Source organism: Symphalangus syndactylus, chromosome 15, assembly GCF_028878055.3.
Source record: "Symphalangus syndactylus isolate Jambi chromosome 15, NHGRI_mSymSyn1-v2.1_pri, whole genome shotgun sequence".
In the NCBI taxonomy this organism is placed as follows: domain Eukaryota; kingdom Metazoa; phylum Chordata; class Mammalia; order Primates; family Hylobatidae; genus Symphalangus; species Symphalangus syndactylus.
In genome coordinates, this window is record NC_072437.2 from 38,107,929 (window position 1) to 38,127,484 (window position 19,556).

The 19,556-nt window shown below is 34.3% G+C and overlaps 1 pseudogene; it reads left to right on the plus strand.

The window, feature by feature from the left end:
- Positions 1-18,620: 18,620 nt before the first annotated feature.
- Positions 18,621-18,720, plus strand: LOC129464239 (uncharacterized; annotated as a pseudogene).
- The last annotated feature ends 836 nt before the right edge of the window (positions 18,721-19,556 follow it).

A 19,556-nucleotide genomic window follows, 5' to 3' on the forward strand; every position in this document is an offset into this window, starting at 1 on the left:
TATACACGCCTAAATTTCATGATCATCTTTTACTGCCATTGTGCTGTCTGTGTATTGTATGTGTATGTTTGTATATATGTGTACATAAATTTATCACAGCTGTTACACAATATACCAATATACTATATTTAGCTTATTGGAACAGATGAAGAATCCTTGGCTCAGAGATTCGAAATAAATTCTACAAGATTACATAACTTGTAAGACCTAGGGTCAGAATTTGAACTCTTCTTCCCACCTGCAGTGACTGCTTTTTTTGCATTGCCAAAAACCACAAAATAGGTGGAAAAGAAAATATGAGAAAAGTGACTAACAGGGGACTTGACAATCTTAAATGCAATTTCCCCCTACTTTCCAAAATAGAAAAACTTGCACACGCTTATTTATGTATCCTACAATAAATCTAGAAATACCAAACTATTCCTCATGGGTGATAATAATGTATATATCATGATAATTTACTATTTAAGCAAATGTTTTATTTATTTTTTTCTCGATTCCCATCTAAAATACATTACTATGTTTTGATGTACATTTCTGATCTTCTGTCTCTCAAATCTTGAAGAGAGATAAAAACTTTCCTATTATAGCACACTAGCTCATATATCTGCATTCCTCACATGTTGGGTCATTTCAACCTGTCACTATTCCCATTGCAGGCATCTCCTTCATGGGGAATACATTAAAATAACACTGTACAGTATACATAAATAGGTAAATGACTAACTTATTTGTAAATTTACCAAACAGAACAATATTACATTTGTATAGGTTTTATTACATTCATTTAGATTCTGTATTTTTTTAAATGGTGTCTTTTTTGGAAATTCTCTGTTATATGCATATCTTAAAATCTCTGACCTAGAAACCACAGCTAAGAATTCAAAGAATAAATCAGCTTGTGCACATATCACTTCAAAGATAAATTGTATCAGGAAAAAATGTCTTTCATTTATGGAACCCTCCAGCTCACTATGTGTGGCATTCTCAAATACCTACATCTTGAAATGGCTGGAAAAGAAAAACCTGAAGATTTAGTATAGAGCACTGGCAATTTGCATAAGAGACAAAATTATGTGCTTATGTAGCATTAGGATGAGGATCGAGTGGCTTTGCAGAGAGGCGGAAAAATCTCCTCTGATTTCCCATCACTGGGAGTTTACACAGTAACTTGGTCAATTCTGATGTCTGTCTGGGAATTTTCAGGATCTATGTCCTCCATGAAATTAAAAAAAAAAATCTGCTTTAACAAAATATACTATTTATATTCCTTAATTTCCGATCTGTTTCTAACAAGCAAGGATGAATGTTAAATAGATAAATGTACTTCTTGTGACTTGTTGAAACCATGTTTTATTTTCTTGACTATAACTCATGAAAACTAGATCATGAATTGTTCTGTTTCATAAAGATTCATCTTCCTCACTCAGAGCTGACGGCACAATATTAAATAGCATAGTTTTAGAAAAGTAATACCTAGAAGCTAATAAGATCAAAATTCTAAAATGTAAATCTGAACAAAATCTTGGAGATATCTATTTTATTATTCATTTTAAAAATAAATAAGTCAAAGTAGGACCTCCTTAGTATATGTCACAACTAGAACACATACTTGTTTATATCAATGTCCTTATTCTTTTATCTTATTTAGTCTAACTGCTGGAGTGTTAATATTATCTTGGAAATGATTTGGGAATATTTTTACTATGGCTTTACTTTGGGAAAATAGAAACTATTAATAGGAATATTAATAATAACATTCAGCAAACACACTACTTTAAATTTTTCTCAGGAATGGGAGTAAGACTATTATTTAGGGATTCTTATGATAAAATAGTATAGTCCTTCAAGAAAATAAATTTGCAAAGCACACTAAATATTTCTGAATGACATCAACTCGAGTAAAGAAATTAAGATGTACGTGATTGTGAAACATTATTTGAAATAAAGTTCTTCTATCAGAATTATAAGAGACAAAAGTAGAACGTGGTTGTGCCGATTTTTTGCTTCTCTGAAAATCAGTGTCTCCAAGAGTTTTATGAGAGTTAGATTAGATGATACACGCCCAGTGTGGTAGAAACTCAATGCCTTGTGGGCTCCACTAGAGAGATAATTCAAGAGACTGCTGAGTCAACATAGAGCATTTCAATTCTACTTGTCATTTGAGGATTTATTTGCAAGCTTAGATTACTTCATATTTCACTTCTCTGGCTTTCCATATTATGGGAGGAAAAAATCAAGAACTACATCTTATTGTATTGTTCAAATATATTACCAAGTAAAGCCGAGAGAAAAAGTCATTCAAATAAAAAATGAGAATGCATTTGCAGAAGCTATCAACTAAGATAAAATACTAATGTTTTTGAGAACATAGAATTGAATTAAATCAATAATACATTTCTCCAATGAATCTATGGACATATTTGAATAAGTAAAATCATTGATAATTGACATAGTCCACATGATTCTGCCAATACAAAGTGAGGAATTCTGGTAACACTTGGTTATTAATGGACAATTTGCATTTTTATACTGTCTCAGGCCATTATTGAGTAATAAATTTCATAATTCCAACCTAGGAGTATTCTGACTTAATTTATAAACCCCTCAATGTATCAATATAATATTTTACCACCAGTATAGATGAAAAATTAAAATTTTAACACTAAAATTACTCAGGTTTACTTATTTTTAAGCTAGTTGATTCTAGAAAACAAAAAATAACTCAATAACTTTCAATAAGAATAGGGATTTCCCACTAAAAGATAAGTTCAACTTTAATAGACATTAATTATACTACTTGAGAGGAAATGTAATTGTTAAATATACACCTAAGACTGATAATGTTGGGAATACCCAAAACATCATTACAATCCCCAGGGAAAATCTCTGAAAGGTAGAACCAAAGTGGGATGACAACTTGCTTAACCGAACCTGATATTTTCTTCTCTGAGAAAAGATTGCAAAGTGAATGAGGTGGCAGTGAGTGAAGCACAGCAAAATGAAGCTATTAAGCCCTGTGTTAGGAATAGATTTCTGACATTATTAAAGGAAAACATTTCCTGGCTCATGTGGTCAATAATTATGGTCTCTGGGGATGGGCGTGGTGGCTCATACCTTTAATCCCAGCACTTCAGGAGGCTGAGGCAGGTGGATCACCTGAGGTCAGGAGTTCAAGACCAGCCTGACCAACATGGGGAAACTCCATCCCTACTAAAAATACAAAATTAGCCTGGTGTAGTGGCACATGCCTGTAATCCCAGATACTTGGGAGGCTGAGGCAGGACAATTGCTTGAACCAGGGAGGGGGAGGTTGCAGTGAGCCGAGATAGCACTGCTGCGCTCGAGCCTGGGCAATGAGAGCAAAACTCTGTCTCAAAATAATAATAATAATAATAATAATAATAATAATAATAATAAAAAATAGCCTCTGGAATGGTAATATTTCTTCTGTAGAGAAGAATGTATCAAGATATTATAATTTGATAGTATTGGTTGATTGGCTCAATATGGATAAGAAATTGGTGTAAGTGGTTTTAACCTCCGAAACAACTGTATATGTAGATACTACTATAATCATTATTGTACAGATGAAAAAAGATGAAACACTGAGGAGTGAAGTAACCTACCCAAGGTGATATAGTATTAGTGTCAGAGTCAGGATTTGCATTCAGTGTGACTGGTTCCGAGTTCATGACCTTCAGCCATTATGTGTATTGCATCTATAACTGCTTCTCGTACTTTTGAATCACACCGCTCTCCTCTCCCATTTTAAATTAACGATTATCTAGTACTCTTTGATTCCAGTGTGACTTCCAGGGAAAATATACCAATAGACTATAATATATCTATAATTCCAATTTAAATGTCCTGATCATTGTGATATTTGCATTTATTTAACTTATAATTTAGAGATAAGGTAGTAAATAGCATTTTTGATTTACCGAATCAGCACATTTAAGTGGATATCCCAATTTATTTGGCTAAATAAACCAAACAATAAATCTTTGGATGGACAAAACATAAAATGAAAGGAGTGGTTTTCTTATCTTTCTATGCTTCCTGTAGTCTAATATATTAAAGTCAAGAAGAGAAAAGAATCAAAACATGTCCTAACCTGGGCAAGGATGGTAGCTTGGGAACTAGGAAAAATATTAAGGAGTTCAATTCTGGCACCACAAAATATAATGGAATTTAAAGACTGAAAGATGGAATTAAATATAGGATAGACCATATTTCAGGATTTAGAAGAGGCTGACTCAAAACAGCGAGAGAAATGGAGCATAAAAAAAAGAGACAAAATGTCCAATGTCCAGAAAGGTGCTCTCCTGAGGACCTTTCTTAAAAGCAACCACCAAGCCATGCAAGGTGGCTCACGCCTGTAATCCCAGCGCTTTGGGAGGCCAAGGCGGGCAGATACCTGAGGTCAGGAGTTTGAGCCCAGCCTGGCCAACATGGTGAAACCCCATCTCTACTAAAAATACAAAAGTTAGCTGGGCATGGTGTAGGGTGCCTGGAATCCCAGCTACTCAGGAGGCTGAGGTAGGAGAATTGCTTGAACCCGGAAGCGGAGGTTGCAGTGAGCCGAGATCATGCCACTGCACACCAACCTGGGTGGCAGAGCGAGACTCTGTCTCAAAAATAAAAAAATACATAAATATGAAAAAGCAACCACCAGACAGATGGTATCTCATTGAAGGTTAAAGATCCCATGGCTATTGCACAACTCATCTGATGTGCTGACTATCATAAACAGCATAGTATAACTATTTTCTTAAATACATTTTCTTGTGGAACCTGCAATTCTTGGAGGCTTTATTAAATCCCCCAATTTAAAGACAATTTTGCATATTTATTTTTGTGTGTGTGTGTGTGTGTGTGTGTCTTTCTTACAGAAAGATCATTTATGATCAGAGACATTACCCTCCCCTGACACTAGGCTACATACCATGGCAGTACTTTTAGAAGGAAGCTGGGATTTTTGCCAAAGGAGTATTAATGGCACAAATAATCAGCCAATTCTTGGTTACTGGATACATTTCCCATAATATCTCATGATCGTTCAAGATAAGACAGCATTAATCATATAGTAAAAAATTATTCTAAAATTTAGTAGATTTTATGAAAAAAGTGAAATATATCATAGAGGTTGAAAGTGAGATGCAGGTTAAGGGTAATGAGAATCGTTTTGAGAATATTTGTATGTGCATAATGAAAATTCTATGATTCTATTCTCACCCAGCCTTCATCACAATCTCAGAGAGAAATTTGGACTTTATTCTTTTAATTAACAATTTTTATTATTGTTATAAGTGATCATATATTCTACAGCATAGGCATTGTACTATAAAGAAAATGGCGCATTCTCGCTGTGCCCTCTTTTCTTCCCTTCCTGCTCTTAGCACTGCCTGTGCTATGATTTTCCCAAATGTTCATATCTTTGCATTGTCATGAGCTTTAATTTCTACTTTGAACTGTTTTTGTAATTATATGATTCTACAAAGGAAGGAATGGTCTTGTGTAAGAATGCCACCAGCAGCTATTTTCAAAATAATATACTGAGAAAAAAGAAGAGGAAGACAATATGACCTTTGAAAGGGCTTACTGTTTTTTCTCTTTTTTCCCATGAATATCACATATATTTTTCCAATCAATGAACATATAAAGAAATTAGGTAATTAGTTAAGCTTGGCTTTATGTTTAGTGATAAATTTAAAAGAGAAAATATGTACAACTTCCTTGCAATAAGCAGACTCTACAAATTCTGGCCTATTAGAGTAGCTTATGTATTCTCCTTTATTTTTGTTTTCTTGATTGCATGTTGCCGGCAAGTAAAGATAGGGAAGACTTTTTAAAAACTCTTATTTGTTTGAGAGGTCGATCAACCTGTACTCTGCCTTTTTCCAAATAATAGTATGAACCTTGTTATACTCATGAATGAATAATAAATAGCTACAGATAGCCACAGGATAAGTTGCAGGAACATTTTTGCTTATTCTTGCTATTTGATTAGTTTTTTTTTCTCTGCCACTACTTGGTTTTCTTTGGTAAACGTTTATTATGAATGCTTTGTTAATTCATGAAAACTCTGATCTTTATAAAGAAAGAATTAACCCATTTATGCCAGCAGTTGCAAATGTTTTGTGTGAAAAATCAGACCTTTGCAATGACCTTGAGCAGTAGGATGTAAATAAAACTCCTACATGTTATTTTCTTGTTTTTCTTCAGAGCATATAAATAAAACTCCCACATGCTTAGCGTTCCAATAATGGAACACTAGGCATTAATAGAACTGCAAGAAAACCCTACAATATTAGAAATAATAGAAATCAAGAGTTCCTGAAGGAAGCACTAAACATGAAAAGGAAAAACCTGTACCAGCCATGGCAAAAACATACCAAATTTTAATGACCATTGACACTATGAAGAAACTGCATCAACTAACAGGCAAAATAACCAGCTAGCATTGCAATGACAGGATCAAATTCACACATAATAATATTAACCTTAAATGCAAACAGACAAAATGCCACAATTAGAAGACACAGACTGGTAAATTGGATAAAGAGTCAAGACCCATTTTGTGCTATATTCAGGAGACCTATCTCACACGCAAAGACACACATAGGCTCAAAATGAAGGGATGGAGGTAGATTTACCAAGCAAATGAAAAGCAAAACAAAGCAGAGGTTGCAATCCTAGTCTCTGATAAAACAGATTTTAAACCAATAAAGGTCAAAAGAGACAAAGAAGGGCATTACATAATGGTAAAGGGATCAATGCAAGAAGAGCTAACTATCCTAAATATATATGCACCCAATACAGGAGCACCCAGATTCATAAAGCAAGTTCTTAGAGACCTACAAAGAGACTTAGACTCCCTCACAATAATAGTGGGAGACTTTAACACCCCACTGTTAATATTAGACAGATCAATGAGACAGAAAAATAACAAGGATATCCAGGACTTAAACTCAGCTCTGGACTAAATGGACCTAATAGACATCTACAGAACTCTCCACCCCAAGTCAACAGAATATACATTTTTCTCAGCACCACATCACACTTGTTCTAAAATTGACCACAAAATTGGAAGTAAAACACTCAGCAAATGCAAAAGAACAGAAATCATAACAAACAGTCTCTCAGACCACAGTGCAATCAAATTAGAACTCAGCATTAAGAAACTTATTCAAAACCGCACAATTACATGGAAACTGAACAGCCTGCTCCTGAATGACTACTGGATAAAAAATGAAATTAAGGCAGAAATAAAGATGTTCTTTGAAACCAGTGAGAACAAAGACACAACAAACCAGAATCTCTGGGACTCATTTAAAGCAGTGTATAGAGAGACATTTATGGCACTAAATGTCCACACAAGAGAAAGCAGGAAATATCTAAAATTGACACCCTAACATCACAATTAAAAGAACCAGAGAAGCAAGAGCAAATAAATTCAAAAGCTAGCAGAAGACAAGAAATAACTAAAATCAGAGCAAAACTGAAAGAGATAGAGAACCCTTCAAAAAATCAATAAATTCAGAAGCTGGTCAAAACCTTGTCTTATGTCAGTTTTCAAAGGGAATGCTTCCAGCTTTTGCCCATTCAGTATCATATTGGCTGTGGGTTTGTCATAAATAGCTCTTATTATTTTGAGATACGTTCCATCAATACCTGTTTTTTTGAGAGTTTTTAGCATGAAGCGCTGTTGAATTTTGTCAAAGCCCTTTTCTGCATCTATTGAGATAATCATGTGGTTTTTGCCATTGGTTCTTTTTATGTGATGGATTATGTTTACAGACTTGCATATGTTGAACTAGCCTTGCATCCCAGGGATGAAGTCGGCTTGCTCATGGTGGATAAGTTTTTGATATGCTGCTGTATTTTCCAATATTTTAGTGAGGATTTTCACATTGATGTTCATCAGGGATATTGGCCTAAAATTTTCTTTTTTTGTTGTGTCTCTGCCAGGTTTTGGTATCAGGGTGATGCTAGCCTCATAAATAAGTTAGAGAGGATTCTCTCTTTTTCTATTGCTTGGAATAGTTTCAGAAGGAATGATACCAGCTCTTGTTTGTACCTCTGGTAGAATTCGGCTGTGAATCCATCTGGTCCTGGACATTTTTTGATTGGTAGGCTATTAATTACTGCCTCAATTTCAGAACTCATTATTCGTCTATTCAGGGATTCAACTTCTTCCTGGTTTAGTCTTGGGAGGGTGTATGTTTCCAGGAATGTATCCATTTCTTCTAGATTCTCTACTTTCTTTACATAGAGGTGTTTATAGTATTGTCTGATGGTTGTTTGTATTTCTGTGGGATCGGTAGTGATATCCCCTCTATCATTTTTTATTGCATCTATTTGATTCTTCTCTTTTTTCTTCTTTATTAGTCTGGCTAGTGGTCTATTTTATTGATCTTTTAAAAAAACTAGCATTCTACGCTCATGGATAAGAATAATCAATATTGTGAAAATGACTATACTGCCCAAAGCAATTTATAGATTCAATGCTATCCCAATCAAGCTACCATTGACTTTCTTCATGGAACTGGAAAAAAACTATTATTTAGTACTATTTTTAAAAAATGTTTTAAAAATGTTGTTAAAGTTGTTAAACAAATGTTTAGGAGTATAAAAAATAAGAGGTCTTATTCAACTTGTTCACCATGTTTCTTCAAAAAAGTATAATAGAACTTTCTTTGTCAACATAAAATTATACTTATTTATGATGTGGCTAAAGAAATGATAAGAAGTCACAGAAATGAAATAGTTATTTCTTGCATAATAAAAGTTCAGGATCTTCTTTGACAAAAATAGAGAGTGATAAAATGCTTTGATTTAGGGCTTGGGTGTGATGCCAAGGTCAGATAATAAGCTAAGCGGGACTCTGATAAAAATAAAGAGATAAATCGAACAAAAAGAACCCTAGAAAGATAAATGGTATCATATAAGATGTTACTGAAATCTCTTTTTATGAAAGTACAATTTTTAGAAGATTTTTGCAATAATATATTTATAAAATTCATGAGCAGAGAAGAAAATTTGTGACTTGGTTATATAGTTTTTGGATCTTTCTACATGTGTTGAAATAATTAGCCGTCGTCATACATGCTTGGTTATGTTGATATAGTCCCATCACTACACTGAGCTAGAGTATTTTCTAGAAAAGACATGGCCAAAGGACTATAAATCATGCTGCTATAAAGACACATGCACACGTATGTTTATTGCGGCACTATTCACAATAGCAAAGAGTTGGAACCAACCCAAATGTCCAACAACGATAGACTGGATTAAGAAAATGTGGCACATATACACCATGGAATACTATGCAGCCATAAAAAATGATGAGTTCGTGTCCTTTGTAGGGACATGGATGAAACTGGAAAACATCATTCTCAGTAAACTATCGCAAGGACAAAAAACCAAACACCGCATGTTCTCACTCATAGGTGGGAATTGAACAATGAGAACTCATGGACACAGGAAGGGGAACATCACACTCCGGGGACTGTTGTGGGGTGGGGGGAGGGGGGAGGGACAGCATTAGGAGATACACCTAATGCTAAATGACGAGTTAATGGGTGCAGGAAATCAACATGGCACATGGATACATATGTAACAAAACTGCACATTGTGCACATGTACCCTAAAACCCTAAAGTATAATAAAAAAAAAAAGAAAAAAAAAAAAAAAAAAAAAAAAAAAAAGAAAAGACATGGCCATTTCACTGTCTCAGTATTTATGAAAACTCTAGTTAACATTGTCCAGAATGGTGCCCTTCAACTCAATATGAGCCTGAAAGAAATAAACATTTCCTCTAATTCACATGAAGTGTTGTGCTTAATTATAGTAGGGATATGGAAAATTACTTTCATGGAAGAGAACAACAGTGCCTGAGAATGCCAGTGCAGTCAGCTTTCCCCAACTGGATGAAATCCACAGTGAATCACAATTATAGACAAACATAAATCAAAAGCTAATGTGAGCCACAATCCTGTAGCTAGTTTGACTGAAAGACCACGTAGAATTTGTTTTATTCCATTTGAGCGTGTTCGTGTAAACCACTGAATGGCCGAATATAGTATGACTACTCATTTTTAAAACGTATTTGGTTTTAAAGCACATATTTGCTTTTCAGGTGTTTTACTTTTCAAGATAAAATTTCATATTAAAAATAAGTATAATTTAAGAATAGAATATGACATAAAATTGCTGTTGCTGAAAGATAATTATTTGTGACACAAGGAATATAAGCAATATGAAGGTGGGAAAGACATTACATTTATCTAGTGAAAATGAAAAGATTTAAAGAACAATTTTTAAAAGAAATTGTTACAGATCAACAAGACAGAAAGCAGCAAAGTGGTTTAGGGAGAGAGAGAGAATAAGACTGAGGTAGAAACTAGGAAGAAGTGTGGGGTCATTTAGCTGTTTTGTTTTCAACACGCAAATGTGGGTTGCTAAGGTCCTAACGTTATTTCTATCAGATAGAATTAAAGCCTTGTCCAAGCGGTCATATTTTACTTCTTATTTTCTTAGCAATAAAATCCACACTTGGTGATAATAAAATTACGAAGTAAAAAACTGCAGGCAAAAAAAGACAACTGTAATTTGATCAATAGCTACATATGACCTGGTGAGTTGTACAATAGCAGAAGATATGAAAAGAAATGGTTCAGTGGAGATTTTCTACATAATATCATATTCTCCTATAGAGTAGGAAAAGGACTTATGTTCTTAAATGTGTTGGCTTGAACCTGTGGGGCAAGACAGATCTTCCAAGTCATGCTGTTCCCAGGCTTCTCCTGCATTGTCAGGGCTTTCATCAGTGTGCTAGATACTGCATCATGTAATTGTGTGACCAGGTGTTCTCATTTAGGCTTCTCATGTTTCTTTTTCTGTAAGTAAAACCTCAGTGTCTTAGTCTGTTTGTGCTACTATAATAAAATACCCAAGACTGAAACAATTTATAAATAATAGAAATTAATGTCTCACAGCTCTAGAAGCTGGGAATTCTAAGATCAAGTCACTGGCAGGTTCAATGTCTGGTGAGAGCTCCATCTGTACTTCCAGGATGGCACCTCTTGTTGCATCTTCATGGGTCAGAAGAGACAGAAGGGCAAAGGGGCAGGAGTGGAGAACAGCTTCCTCACACCTCTTTTATATGGGAACTAATTCCATTCATGAGGGCTATAGTTCTCCTAAGGGTTCCACCTCTTAATTTTATCACATTGATGATTAACTTTCAAATATGCACGTTTTGGATCACCATACTCAGATATCAGAAATGCACAGATGGGAAACCATGGATGCTCCCTCTCCCAATATATTCTGTAGGGCAGGAGTCCCAAGCCCCTAGGCCACAGACAGGTCTCAGTCCTTGGCCTGTTATTAACAGAGCCACACTGCAGGAGGTGAACAACAGGAAAGCAAGGGAAGTTTCATCTGTATTTGCAGTGGCTCTCCATTGCCCAAACTACCACCTGGGCTTCACCTCCTCTCAGATCAGCAGTGGCATTAGATTCTGAAAGGAATATAAATCCTGTTGTTAACTATGAATGCCAGGGATCTAGGTTGCACACACTCCTTATAAGAATCTAAGGCTTGAACAGTCCCAGGCCTCCCACTGATTCTAGATTATGGTGAGTTGTGTAATTAATTACAGTGTAATAATAATAGAAATAATGTGCACAGTAAATGTAATGCACTTAAATCATCCCCCACTATCCCCTAGCCAGAGGTCTATGAAAAAATTTTCTTCCATGAAAGTGGTCCCTGGTGCCAAAAAGGTTGGGGACCGCTGCTCTATGGGGCTCAGAGTATCTACATAGCCTTTAACTCAGAAAGACCTTCTGCTTTTACCTTTACTTTAAAGGGCTAAGCCTACTCATAAAGAAGGGGTAAATACGGAGTCAATAGCTTTAGGGACATGCACAAACGTGTGATGATCTAGGATCTGTGGAGCCAGAAAACCAAGCTATGCTGATGTCGATATAAATGTACTCTGTCAGGGCCCAGCATTATTTCCTGGTGTGTAATTTCATTAGATTCTGCATGTAGGTCCAAAAATTCTTATTTTATTGCAGCGGTGTTTTAGAAATAGCAGAGATCCTTGTCTCTCAAGGAAATATAGGGAAGTGGTGGCCAGTTAGTAAAGAAGAAAAGAATTTCATTAGAGGAGAAAAATACATCTCAAAAGTGTGGGTATCATGAAACAGTTTCTTACCCATAGATATAACCACCATGATATCCTGAAAGATAAAGCTGAAAAACAGAAATGGAGATGAAATCTATAAGATATGAATACGGTACAGCCAGGGGCTGAGAGATAGGATAAAACAATTTTTAAAAAACTTGTCTTTCTAGCACCTAGAATAGGTATAATACAATAAAAGAGGAGGTTCTTAACAAGTACTTACTTGTATTGAGAATAATGGGACAAAAAAACTTTTCTTCCTATTTTTTCCTGATTTTGTAGTTTACTAAATTATATAGGATGCTCTTTATTTACTGTGTGCTTAATTTACATAATTTTTATGGTTATAGTATAAATATAATAAGTTAGCTGAACAGAATGCTTGCTTTGTGCGGATTTTATTTCTTAACAATATTTTTTACTAGTCACTAACCTTTATCCCTTAAATGTCTTTCCATATAAAAGACTGTCTCTGAACACCACTTTTCTCTTAATACTTCTCATAGTAAAAGTATCAATATCAATATTAAGAATAATTATAAATTACATGAAAAGGTACTAGTATACCTAGTAGAAATAACATTTTGTATTCTTAAAAGTTATTTTTTAAGTATAACATAAACTTTATAAAGTACACATATCTTAAGTGTGCAGTAAAATAAATTTTACAAAACTAAGGCACTTATGCACACCTGTTACTTTTCTATTCACCCTGTACTTGTTGATATCTCCCCATCTCAGTCATTACCTACCCTCAATATCATTATCTTATTTTATTGTAAATCTGGTAACCCCAAGATATTCCTTTGTGTCTGGTGTTGCTCAGGCGATAGTATGTGTGAGATTCATCTAACTTTTTAATATATCAAAACAACATGTAATTATAGGAATAAACTTTAGTTATTGCTTTTTTATTCCTATTTTAAGGTTGATAGGAATTTGAATTGTTTCCAGTTTGAGACCTTATAAATATTTCTGTTAACATTCCTGTACATATTTTTTCTGCACATATTTATGAATTTCTCTTAGCTATGTCTCTGTGAGTGATTTTGTGGGCTGTAGGTTATAAATATGTTAGCTTTCAATAGTTACTGCAAAAAGGCTTTCCAACATACCTTTAACAGTTATATTCCCAGAACCCTTAACAGAGTAATCCAGCTATTTCCATATTTTTCAACCCATTATTCAGAGTTGTATATTAATTTAAGCTGTTCTAGTAGGTTTTTATTGATAATAAATTTCGAAGCTTGTAAAATAAGATATATGAAGAATAAAAACAGTCCCTGTGTTCTAAAATAGATATTGAGATTTATCTTCAAGGCATAATTTTTCCCTCAGTAAATGCGATTTGCTGGGCCACTATCATGAAGAGCAATTCTTACGGAAGTCATAAATATGGAGCTATGATAAAATTTTAGTGCTTCAGAATAAGGTGTTTTTCCATATTCTGTTTTGTAGTGTTATTTGAAAAACAAATAAAAACAACAGGAACATACTCTGAAAAGTAGGAGAATCTCTCCTACTTAAAAATAATTTATTATACATGTACATATATTATATATATGTTCTAGAGCAACCACTAAATGTGTATGTGTATATGTATATGTGTGTATATCTATATACTGCTAAAATTAATATACAACTCTGAATAATGCATTAAAAAATACGTGAAATAACTGGATTACTGTTTTAAGGGTTCCGGGAATATAATTGTTAAAGGTACCTCAGAAACCCATTTGGCAGTAGCTATTATATTTTATATATATATATATATATATATATATATATATATGTATATATAAAATATATATATTTACATATACACATGCATACTTAGTTGTTGCTCTAGGACTTATCATGTAGTTCTTAACACAATCTGTTTTAGTTTTATATTAATTAAATTCCAGTGATGTATGGAAACATTTATTTTGTATGACTTTATACACTCCTTTTAGGATTTTATTATTATGTATTATATGCATGTTACAAACCCAACAATATATTGTTTTAATTCAAACTGTTATACCTCTGTTTAACTAAATACACGTTTGTTTTCATTACAGAAAAGACAGTAGTATATATTTATAATGTTTATATTATTAATCTTCTTGTTTACCATTTCAGTTTTTCTTTTTTTTCTTTTTTTTATTATTATACTTTAGGTTTTAGGGTACATGTGCACAATGTGTGGGTTTGTTACATATGTATCCATGTGCCATGTTGGTTTGCTGCACCCATTAACTCGTCATTTAGCATTAGGTATATCTCCTAATGCTGTCCCTCCCCCCTCCCCCTCACCCCACAACAGTCCCCAGAGTGTGATGTTCCCCATCCTGTGTCCATGAGTTCTCATTGTTCAATTCCCACCTATGAGTGAGAACATGCGGTGTTTGGTTTTTTGTCCTTGCGATAGTTTACTGAGAATGATGTTTTCCAGTTTCATCCATGTCCCTGCAAAGGACACGAACTCATCATTTTTTATGGCTGCATAGTATTCCATGGTGTATATGTGCCACATTTTCTTAATCCAGTCTATCGTTGTTGGACATTTGGGTCAGTTCCAAGTCTTTGCTATTGTGAATAATGCCGCAATAAACATACGTGTGCATGTGTCTTTATAGCAGCATGATTTATAGTCCTTTGGGCATATACCCAGTAATGGGATGGCTGGGTCAAATGGTATTTCTAGTTCTAGATCCCTGAGGAATCGCCACACTGACGTCCACAATGGTTGAACTAGTTTACAGTCCCACCAACAGTGTAAAAGTGTTCCTATTTCTCCACATCCTCTCCAGCACCTGTTGTTTCCTGACTTTTTAATGATGGCCATTCTAACTGGTGTGAGATGGTATCTCATTGTGGTTTTGATTTGCATTTCTCTGATGGCCAGTGATGATGAGCATTTTTTCATGTATTTTTTGGCTGCATAAATGTCTTCTTTTGAGAAGTGTCTGTTCATGTCCTTCGCCCACTTTTTGATGGGGTTGTTTGTTTTTTTCTTGTAAATTTGTTTGAGTTCATTGTAGATTCTGGATATTAGCCCTTTGTCAGATGAGTAGGTTGCAAAAATTTTCTCCCATTCTGTAGGTTGCCTGTTCCCTCTGATGGTAGTTTCTTTTGCTGTGCAGAACCTCTTTATTTTAATTAGATCCCATTTGTCAATTTTGGCTTTTGTTGCCATTGCTTTTGGTGTTTTAGACATGAAGTCCTTGCCCACGCCTATGTCCTGAATGGTATTGCCTAGGTTTTCTTCTAGGGTTCTTATGGTTTTAGGTCTAACATGTAAGTCTTTAATCCATCTTGAATTAATTTTTGTATAAGGTGTAAGGAAGCGATGCAGTTTCAGCTTTCTACATATGGCTAGCCAGTTTTCCCAGCACCATTTATTAAATAGGGAATCCTTTCCCCATTTCTTGTCAGTTTTTCTTTGCTTATTCCTATAAATTTAAGATACTAACTGGTCATATTTATTTACACCTTTAATGCTATTGATACCAAAATAAAATATTATGCATATTCTTTTGTACAATTTATTTTAAATCACATATGATAAAAATATGCAATAATATTGTCATCTTTTTTGATTGCCTCATTACCTTTACTGCTTCTCTTTGTTGGTGCATGTGTGTAAATTTGAATTTTGGCAGTTTACTTGCCTTCCACCTTAATAATATCCTTTAGTATTTCTTCTGCTAACAATAAATTATCTTAAGTTTTAATGTAACTGAAAATGTCTTCTATTTTGCTTTTATTTTTGAATTATAGTTTTGATGGAACTAGAATACTTGGTTGACATATTTTTCTGTCAGTATATTAAATACATTGTCTCATTGTTTTGTGGCATCCATTACTTTAGATAAAAAGTCAGCTGTTATTAGAATTTCCTTGTCAGATTTGAGTCATTTTTTGCTTACTACTTTCACATTTTCTCTTTATTATTGCTTTTAGCATTTTTAGTATGATGTGCCCATGGTATGGACCTTTTTGTTCTTAACATACTAAAAATTTGGTAAGATTCTTAGAGTATAAATAAATGTTTTTTCAATGTTGAGAAATTCCATTTCCAGTTTTCTTCAGATATTTGGGTTTCTTACTCGATTGTCTCTCTTTTCTCCTTTTGGAAGTACTATGATATATACAGTGGCATGTTAGTGTTGCCCCATATTTCTCTTGTTTATTTTTCTTCATTCTTTTTTTCTCTTTTGAGTTCTGATTTTAAAATATACATCAACATACCTTCAAACTATTTCATTTCTTTTCTGCTAGTTCATACCTACTGTTAAACCCATGTAGTTTCAGTTATTGTATTTTCAAATACAAAATTTCCATTTGGACCTTTCAAAAAATAATTATGTGTTTATTCATATCCTATATTAGGTGAAATGTGATCATCATTTTTTATTTTGAAGAATGAGGTTTGTTTCTTGTTTAAACATATTTGTAGTGGTTATTTTGAAGTTTTTTTTTATTAAAGAAGACATCTAGTCAATCTCACAGGCAATTTCTGTTGTTGCTTCTTTCCAACCCACCAAATATATGGGTCAGACTCTCCTGTTTCTTTGCATGATTCACTTTTTTTGGATTGGTTATTGGACATGTTTGATAATATATTGCAGTAACCCAGTGTACTCATCTCTCCTGTTCTGAAATTTATTGTTTGCTTGTTTATTCATTATTGACATGCTGGATTACATTGATAAAGTCTATTTCCTATAGCATGAAACCTGATTTTGCTCATCTGAGGGAGAAGATGGGAATGCACACTCACCCTAAGTGACAATTGTTGTGGTAGTGCTCTTTTGGCTGGTCTCCTAAACCAACCATATTTATCTGGCAGGCAAAGCTAATCAATTACTAATCACCCTATTGCTTTAAATATGCCTGAGATATAAATTGCTCCGTAGACTGATCCAATTAATTTTGGAGTCCTTGTAGGAATATGTTTTTATGGTCAATGCTTGAGATTTGTTGTGACTCTAGGAGGGCTCTTCTCAAATGTCTATTCTTGCCTCTCCCTGAAAATTTAGCTGTCTTATAGTTAACTTATATCAATGATATAATGTCCAGTTTACTCTTAATTACTTTTTATGATGACCTCCCTTACTTTTGAAAGCATTCTTAATCTCAGGCTTCACTACTGTGTCTTGGTAATAAAGTCAATTCCTTTGAAAATTGCTTGTGATTTCTCTGTTTTATGATCTTTCTTTCCACCTAGGTAAAATGTCTGACCCATGGCTCTGAGCCTGGTGGTGGGAGTGGCACCTGTCCCTCACAAATGCCCAGTCAAAATGAAACAAACCAAAACAAAAAGTATTATATTTATACTTTACAATATTTGAATATTTTTATTATTGTTGAAGATGTAACTCTATCTATCCTAGAATTTCTTTTAATTCATTACTTGCAGAAACAAAGCAATGGTAACTAAGAAGTGTACTCTGTAACTTTTGCATATGCTATTAAGCCAGAAAGTACTTTTGGCTATATTGAGAGATTTTCACTAAAGAAAAAGTTACATCTTATTCTCAAATATTTAAAAAGCCTGCAATTTTAAGAAATAAAACAAGACAAAATATGGACAATATGAAGCAATGAATTGCATGATTTACAAGATGTTGGAATGAAAAAAACTACAATAGCTTTTAAGTGTTTAAATGAGAGGAGGAGTCATAGTTAATCACATTTTAAATCAAAAGTGAACATGATTAATGTTAGCAAGGAAGGCATGTTGAAAACTGAGACAGGCTGAAAGGATGTGCTAAACAGTTAGTCATGTTGTAAATGCAATGGCAAAGGTTTTGAAAGGTAATTAAAATTGCTACTTACATGGACATATGAATGATAAAGTGTAATTGCCTTATCGCTGATATGGAGAAAGATTTAGGGGTCTGGATAAAAGCTCTAACCAGGCACAACATTCCCTCAAGCCAAAGCCTAATCCAAAGCCAGGGTTAACTTTTTTCAATTTTATGAAGGCCTAGAAAGGTAAGAAAGCTGCCTACACACACACACACACACACACACACACACACACACACACACACACACAAATGAAGTTAGCAGAAGTTGGTTCATGAGGTTTAATGAATGAAGCCATCTCTGTAACATAAAATGCAAGGTGAGATAGAAAGTGCTGATATAGAAACTGCAACAAGTTATACAAAATACACGAGATAATGAATGAAGGTGGCTACACTAAATAACAGATTTTCAGTGTAGACAAAGCAGCCTTATATTGAAAGAAGATGCCATCTAAGACTTTCATAGTTAGGGAGGAAAACTCAGTGCCTCACTTCAAAACTTCAAAAAGCAGGCTGATTCTCTTATTAGGATCTAATGCAGCTGGTGACTTAAATTTGAATCCAATGCTTATTTACCATTTCAAAAATCCTACGGCTTTTAAGAATTATGCTAAATCATGCTCGTTTCAGCAGCACATATAACAAAATTGAAATGATACATAGAAGATTAGTATGACCCCTGAGCAAGGATGATTCACAAATTAGTTCCATATTTTTACTAGAAATTACAAAGCAAGCAGCTAAAAACTTCAGAATAGGATCAAAACCTCACATATCAATATTAACTCTGAATGTAAATGGTCTAAATGCCCCTACTTAAAAGTCACAGAGTGGGGCCAAACATGGTGGCTCATGTCGGTAATTCCAGCACTTTGGGAGGCCGAGATGGGCAGATCACCTGAGGTCCGGAGTTCGAGACTAGCCTGGCCAACAAGGCGAAATCTCGTCTCTACTACAAATACATAAATTAGCAGGAGAATTGCATGAACCTGGGAGACAGAGGCTGCAGTGAGCCAAGATTGCGCCACTGCACGTGTCTGGGTGACAGAGCAAGACTTAGTCTCAAAAAAAAAAAAAAAAAAAAAAGCACACTGTGGCAAGCTGGATAAAAAAATAAGACCCATCTATCTGCTGTCTTCAAAAGACCAATTTCACAAGTAAGGATACCCATAGGCTCAAAGTAAAGGGTTGGAGAAAGACCTACCATACAAATGGAAAACAAAAAAGAGCAGAGTCTCTAATTTTATATCACATACAAAAGACTTTAAACCAACAACAACAAAATAAAGAATAAAAAAGACTATTACATAATGATAAAGGTTCAATGTAAAAAGAAGACTTAACTTTCCTAAATATATACACTTCCAATACTGAAGCACCCAGATTCATAAAGGAAGAACTTCTAAACCTATGAAAGACTTGACAACCACACAAGCATAGTGGAAGACTTCAACACCTGACTGACAGTATTAGACAGGAAGCTAGCAAAGAAATTCTGTATGTAAATCCGACACTTGACGAAATGGGCAGAATAGACATCAATAGAACACTTC